The following is a 7785-nucleotide window of genomic DNA, read 5'->3' on the forward strand; positions in this document are numbered from 1 at the left end:
CAGAATTTTCCACAGTTGATTGTGATCCACACAGTCAAAGGCTTTGGCATAGTCAATAAAGCAGAAATAGATGCTTTTCTGGAACTCTCTTGCTTTTTCCATGATCCAGCAGATGTTGGCAATTTGATCTCTGGTTCCTCTGCCTTTTCTAAAACTAGCTTGAACATCAGGAAGTTCACAGTTCACATATTGCTGAAGCTTGGCTTGGAGATTTTTGAGCATTACTTTACTAGCGTGTGACATGAGTCCAATTGTGTGGTAGTTTGGGCATTCTTTGGCATTGCCTTTCTTTGGGATTGGAATGAAAACTGCCCTTTTCCAGTGCTGTGGCCACTGCTGAGTTGTCCAAATGTGCTGGCATATTGAGTGCAGCACTTTCACAGCATCATCTTTCAGGATTTGGAATAGCTCAACTGGAATTCCATGACTTCCACTAGCTTTGTTCGTAGTGATGCTTTCTAAGGCCCACTTGACTTCACATTCCAGGATGTCTGGCTCTAGGTGAGTGATCATACCATCGTGAATATTTGGGTTGTGAAGATCTTTTTTGTACAGTTCTTCTGTGTATTCTTGCCACCTTTTCTTAATATCTTCTGCTTCTGTTAGGTCCATACCATTCCTGTCCTTTATCGAGCCAATCTTTGGATGAAATGTTCCTTTGGTATCTCTGATTTTCTTGAAGAGATCTCTAGTCTTTCCCATTCTGTTGTTTCCTCTATTTCTTTGCATTGATCGCTGAAGAAGGCTTTCTTATCTCTTCTTGCTATTCTTTGGAACTCTGCTTTCAGATGTTTATATCTTTCCTTTTCTCCTTAGCTTTTTGCTTCTCAGTAGTTAAAACCCATAAAGAAAAAGCAAGAAAGTGATTATTAGGAGTCATGATTGTGGTCACTTCTAGTGGAGAAGGTATGGGATGCAATTTAATAAGAAAACTTGGGTCTTTTGAAGGGTTGGTATTTTTCTTTTTCTTAACTTCATGTTTCTTGACAATAAAGAGATCAGTCTATGATTATCTACTTCATACAGCAAAGCTTTATGAACTTTCTGAATGTGTAGATCATGTTCTCCTAAAATAAAAAAAATTTATTTTTTCTTTTCCTTTTTCTTGTTTTTATTCAAGACAAAATTGGGGAGGGAATAGTGTTAATAATATTAGGCCAGAGGCCTATCCATGAGGTCAAAGTCAACACCCGTAAAAATAAAATCAGGTCTTTTTAGTGTTGGAATCACAACAACAGTAAAATTCTCTACGCATTTTGTTACCTATAAGGTGATGGAATTTAATGGAGTCCACTTCCCTATAAGATGGGAACACTCTTAATAATAGAGCTTCCTTTCATATCATCACTCTCATAAAATAAATTTTTGCTTTGCAAAAGAATTAATTTTTTAAATTAATTTAATTTTTATTGATGAAGACTTGCTTTACGGGATTTTGCTGTTTTCTGACAAACCTCAACGTGAATCAGCCATCAGTTCAGTTCAGTTCAGCCACTCAGTCGTGTCCGACTCTTTGCCACCCCGTGAACTGCAGCATGCCAGGCCTCCCTGTCCATCGCAAACTCCCAGAGGTCACCCAAACTCATGTGCATAGCGTTGGTGATGCCATCCAGCCATCTCATCCTCTGTTGACCCCTTCTCCTCCTGGCCCCAATCCTTCCCAGCATCAGGGTCTTTTCCAATGAGTCAACTCTTTGCATGAGGTGGCCAACGTATTGAAGTTTCAGCCTCAGTATCAGTCCTTTCAATGAACACCCAGGACTGATCTCCTTTAGAATGGACTGATTGGATTTCATTGCAGTCCAAGGAACTCGCAAGAGTCTTCTTTAACACCAGAGTTCAAAAGCATCAATTCTTCAGCACTCAGCCATAGGTATACGTATATTCCTTAGTCCTTTTAACCATTTTTAAAAACTGTCTTTAAAAGATCATATGTACTTTCAGTTAAAAGAAAATAGATGTGATAGTAGAGAATTACCTAAAGTTGAGACTTTGAACTTCAGCCTAGTATGGCTGGAAAACTGTGAATAAATTATCAAAATCTTTGACACATCTTTCAGATCCAATGCCTTCAACCCCATTTGGAGACATTGTCTCTCTGATGACTGTTCTCCCTGCAGTTACTCTGCCCTGCCTCAGCACTCTCCATCGCCTCTCACTGGTACATTGTACCCCAGATACTCAAGGCTCACTCTTCTCTTCACTCAAGTCTTTGCCCTAAAAGTCACTTTGGAAAACCTTTTCTACACAGTTGTCTCTAAAATACCCCCAGGCATCACTATTATTTGCCTTGTATCTGCACATGTGCGTGTGTATGTGTGTGTTTGTGCAAACACATTTCAAGAGTTTAGATGGAAAAAGGACTTTAGTCACCATCCTCATGTCCCTAGCGCATAAGAGACTGCCTGGCATGTGTTAATAATTGGGAAACATTTGTGAATAAATTAACTTCTATGTGTACACTGAGTTGAATAGAGTCTGCCTACTGGTTTTACAAATGAAGAAACTGAGACTGAGAGAATTCAATTCTTTTCAGGGTCTTCAAGGTAGACAAAGATAGAAAGAAGTCTGAACCCAAAGAAGGAATTCCTTGATGGATCCATTCCAAACATACATACTTCAGGCAAAGCTGAACTCAATGAGGGAAAAGTCTAAATCTGATAATCCAATGGGAATGAAATGGAACACTCAGAAGAATACTTGTAGTTGACAGAAGAGATGAAAAACACTATATGCAAAAAAACAAAAAAACGAAAGCTAGAAATACATAATGGACTATGAATATGCTTTATTGGAGAAGCAAAGAATAGACATGCTAATTGCTCATGGGGTAGAGATCACAGTGCAGATACAGACACACAGATGGCAAAGAGAGATCAAGCGATGATCCTGCTGCTCTTCCAGCAACGTGGTGTCAGCTTCAGGAAGCAAGCCTTTTCTCTGCCAGCTGTCAGTCCAGGAGGGAGATTAAGGAAGATGCAATCCATCACCATGGCCAAAGGGAGGACAATGGGAGAGCCTGGATCTTGTTTCTTGGTCCAGATGAAATCTGGTGCTGTTACTTCCACTTGGGTGGATACTTCTGCTTGCATGGTGGGCATGGTGGCCCAGGAGGGCATTTCTTCTGGCTCAGTGGAGGTGGGCATGGATGAGGTGGGCAAGGCTCATGGCAGTTGGGTGGGCACACTTTTGGAGGTGGATGGCAGGGCTCCTTGCACTGATGGTGATGCTGATGCTGATGTTGATGCAGATGCGGATGTGGATGCGGATGGTTAGACATCCTTCCTGGGTCTCAAGGAATCTGAAATACAGACAACTTTCTTCATAGCAGAGAGTCCGATCGGTAGAACATTTAGCTGTGCCAACAACCCTTCCGTCACTAAGGACACTTCTTGATTCCTAATACAGTCTTTATGGTTTTTTATAGCTTCATCACCATTCTTTTTTAGTATCTCTTGCCCTCATCTTCAGTCTTTTCTGATTAGTGTCTCCTTCTACCATTTTCTAAAACAAAATTACCTACACAGGTGTTGTACGAATACAAACATACCCTGAAGAAGAATCTGGTTAATAAACTTGTAGCCAATCCCCAAACAAATCTCTACTTATTTCTCCCATCAGGTCTTGGTTGCTGGCCAAGCTGACCTGACTGTGGACTTCTGAGGAGAAATGCAAAGGCTCAAACTAGGCACTCAATGGGATTGGATGCTGAGAAGGGGGCATTTGGAACTAATGTGTGCTGTGCTGTAGCACAGTATCTCATCCCCCCTACTCTCTCTCAGGTTAAGACTGTGCCTCTGACTCCATTTTCTCCTCACATTTAAGATCGCATACATGACCAAATATCAAAAATTTCTCCCTTAATCCTCATTATCTTCTTTTTCCCATACAGAGCACTAATTGCTTCAGTTAAAGCCACTTCTACCCCCAAATTAAACCCAACACCCAAGTTCCATCAAGATCTCTAAGAGTTGTGCTCACCAGAGGCTCCAAAGATCCCTATGACCTTCACGACAACGACAGCACTGTGATGGAGACTCCTTTTATAAGGACCAGGCAGCTCCACCCAGGGGGAACATCCCAGGACTGGCATGATGCACTTGTTTCCCACCCCCAAATACCACATGCTTGCAATCTCAAAAATAAATTGCCACACTCATGCTGATATCACAAATCTCCCTTGTCCATGGACTTCTTTATCCTTCACTAAGGAAGTGCAGAGTGATTCAATGGAGACCTGGTCACATACTCCCTGTGCCATTGTTATGCACTGATTAGGAAATATGAGGAATTCTTTGACAATAGTGTTGTTCCTCCATTGTCAGACTTGGTGATTCTTTCACTCCCCAGCCCCCAAGAATCTGCTATGTAAAACTTCCTCCCTATTCCATTTCACCTGCCAGCACCCAGCTTTGTTTCCCTTGATGGTCGAGACTGGGATTTACTAATCTCACATATCTTCAGCACTACCCACAGTTTTTTTAAACCCACCTTCCTTTCACCATGCCTCACTGATCTCTAGCCTTTTCTTGACAATTAAATGACTTGGGGCCACAAAGTTGAATCTTGTTTTTCTAACTTTCTAGTTTCTGGTGTTGGCGGTCTCATGCCAGGTGTGTTTTCACACGGCTCCTTTCATGGACCCGACAGGAAAACTTGATCCTTCAGTTTTCTGGACCATAAGGTCACAAATTGAGATGCTTTACTGAAGCTCTACTTCTGCAGATGTATACACTGATCTGGTCTCTGCAGCCACATGACCATGAGCAACTTGCAGTCTACTAGAAACCCAAATTCCTCTCTTCTCATTATTTTCAAAATTGACTCAATGTCTGGGCTGTATCCATTAAGAAGCTTTTCCACTAGTACTCCCCAAATATCCTTTGCCACTTTACCCTACAACAGTTAATTCAATTGATCCTATCCTGCCATTTTTTTTTTGTTTTTTGAAATGACATTTAGTGTTTTTTCAGACATTCTCAGTATATACACTCAAGGAATGAAGCTCCATGAGTCATTGACCCCGTCATTCAATCCATGGATATTTTTCTCTAAACAAATAAACTAAGGGTGACATAGAACCCATCAGGAATTTATTAGTATAATTTGTTGAAATGCAGCATCGCTTCAGCTAATACTAAGCACTAAGCCTTCCATGGGGGACCTTGACTGCCCTGGGTATGCAGACATCTATAGGCACCAGTACTTTATGACATTAAATGTTTCCCAACTGCTCTGAAGATCAGCTTACTAACACTGCTGTAAATCAGAGACAAGAGCTATACTTGCCTCAAAATTTTGCTATGGAAACAATAAAATGTCTAATATAAGGCATGTGACATAGTCTGTTACCAAGTCCAAGCTTGTTCCGCTTGCTGCAGTGAATCTGAGATGAGGTGTCTAGACTAGGAAAAGGAAAAAAAGAAATGAAAAATTTCATTTTTCACCCACGAATCAAACCCGAGTCTCCTGCACTGAAGGCAGATTCTTTTTTTAAGATAGCATATTTATTTACTTATTTATTTACTTTTGTGGCTAAATTCTTTTTTCAAATTTAAAGTTATTTATTTTAATTAGAGGCTAATTACTTTACAATATTGTATTGGTTTTGCCATACATCAACATGAATCTGCCACGGGTATACATGTGTTCCCAATCCTGAACCCCCTTCCCACCTCCCTCCCCATACCATCCCTCTGGGTCATCCCAGTGCACCAGCCCCAAGCTTCCTGTATCCTGCATCGAACCTGGACTGGCGATTCATTTCTTGAAGACAGATTCTTTACTGACTGAGCTATGAGGGAAGCCCACCTAGACTAGAAAGGGACTTTGTTCAGGAACCCACTGGCTGAGATAATGACGAGTTAGTGCCACCAAATAATCATCTGGGGTCTGGTTGCCAGGTGCTTTTATGGGTCAGGAATGGGGTGGAGGTAAGGAAACAAAGTAAAAGACTACTCAGTCCTTGCAAATTTCCCCTAGTATGGAAAGCCATGAAATTAAAAGATGCTTACTCCTTGGAAGAAAAGTTATGACCAACCTAGATAGCATATTGAAAAACAGAGACATTACTTTGCCAACAAAGGTCCGTCTAGTCAAGGCTATGGTTTTTCCAGTGGTCATGTATGGATGTGAGAGTTGGACTGTGAAGAAAGCTAAGCACCGAAGAATTGATGCTTTTGAACTGTGGTGTTGGAGAATGCCAGGGACCAGCCCTGGCTGATCCAGGGTATTCGAAGCGGGGACGGCGTCGGCTACCTATTTATTTAAATGTTATCAAAGATATAAAGAGTAATAGGATGAGGATAGCTCAGCAGGAAAATTTAGTGGAGAAAAGAGGCTGAGTAGCTTGGTTTACGCGGGAGATCAATAAATCTTCAAGACAAGAAGTTTGCACCACTTACGTAGGCCGCAGGTGTCCTTCCGTTCTCCCAAAGGAGAGGAGACACTGAGGCCTCCCTGGTCGGATCTTAGAAGCCCAGGCATAATTAGCAAGCATGGCGGGTTCTGCGCTCCAGATGGAGACTCAGCCAGAATTTGAGAGAGAGAGCGACATGGGGAGACCAAGTTTCAGTGAACAAGGCCCGCACTTTATTTTCCAAAGTAGTTTTTATACCTTAAGTTGTGCATAGAGGATAATGGGGGAAGGGGTGAAGTCATGCAAGGACAGCAGTTCCTGGTCCTAATCGAAGCCAGGCTTTCAAACTTATCATATGCAAAAGTTCAGGTGAATTACATCATCTTCTGGCCAGGAGGCCTGTTAACATTTTAAGAAACTTCTCTTTCTCTAAAGGTGATTATTCCAAAGTCAGGCACCAGCCTCCAAAAAAGCACTGGACAAAGCTGCATTCCTATAGTGCAAAGGTGAGGTGGGCTCAATCAAGAAAAGAATTAGGAGGAGCCAAGATGGCGGAGGAGTAGGACGGGGAGAACACTTTCTCCCCCACAAATTCATCAAAAGAGCAGTTAAACGTCGAGTAAATTCCACAAAACAACTTTTGAATGCCGGCAGAGGACATCAGGCACCCAGAAAAGCAACCCAACTCTTCCAAAGGAGGTAGGAAAAAATATTAAAAACAAAAAAAAAAGAGACAAAAGAGGGAGGGACGGAGTTCCGGCCCGGGAAGGGAATCTTAAAAAGAGAGAAGTTTCCAAACATCAGGAAACCTTCTCACAGCCGAATCTGCGCTGAGCTTTGGAAGCACAGAGGGCAATATAACAGGGATAAAAAATAAATAAACAATTTAAAACTCGCAGATTGCGAGCCCTACGGTAACTCCCCCAGCAGAGAAGCAGCGCAGACGCCTGCATCCGCCATTAGCAAACCGGGGCTGGGCAGGGAGGCGCGGTGTGGGCTGCATAGCTGAGAGTAAGAATCTGGCCTGAATACCCTGAGCGCTATCTGAGCGAAATAATTTGGGCTAGCAAACCAGACTGTGGGATACCTACCACGCGAAAAGCCAGCCCTAACCTAAGACCGCCAGGCCCGCGCACAGAACAAAGGACTGAACAGAGATAGCCGGCTGCAGACCTTCCCCCTCCGGTGACAGGCAGCCAGAGCCGGAAGGGGGCAATCGCAGCCCCAGAGAGACATTATCTATAAAATTGTAAGCAGGCTTCTTTGCTAACTAAAACTTCTTGGGGGTCTGGACGGTCAACATCTGCCTGAGAAGGTGCGCCGGTTTTACATCCAGATAACCGAGTGGCGGGAAGGCGATAAGTCGCAGCATTGGCGCTCGCCTGGGAAGAGCAAATTGGCGCTCGGACCTGGGAAGAGCACAAAAC

General features: G+C 42.7%; 1 long non-coding RNA gene across 1 annotated transcript; it reads right to left on the minus strand.

Moving 5' to 3' along the window:
- Positions 1-2768: 2768 nt before the first annotated feature.
- On the minus strand, positions 2769-4019 carry LOC113890437. Its single transcript, XR_003510491.1, has 2 exons — positions 3982-4019; positions 2769-3301 (listed from the first exon to the last, which is right to left on the minus strand). It is a non-coding gene; the product is annotated as an uncharacterized LOC113890437 (long non-coding RNA).
- Positions 4020-7785: the final 3766 nt, after the last annotated feature.

The sequence above is a fragment of the Bos indicus x Bos taurus genome, chromosome 3 (assembly GCF_003369695.1).
Source record: "Bos indicus x Bos taurus breed Angus x Brahman F1 hybrid chromosome 3, Bos_hybrid_MaternalHap_v2.0, whole genome shotgun sequence".
Classification (NCBI taxonomy): Eukaryota; Metazoa; Chordata; class Mammalia; order Artiodactyla; family Bovidae; genus Bos; species Bos indicus x Bos taurus.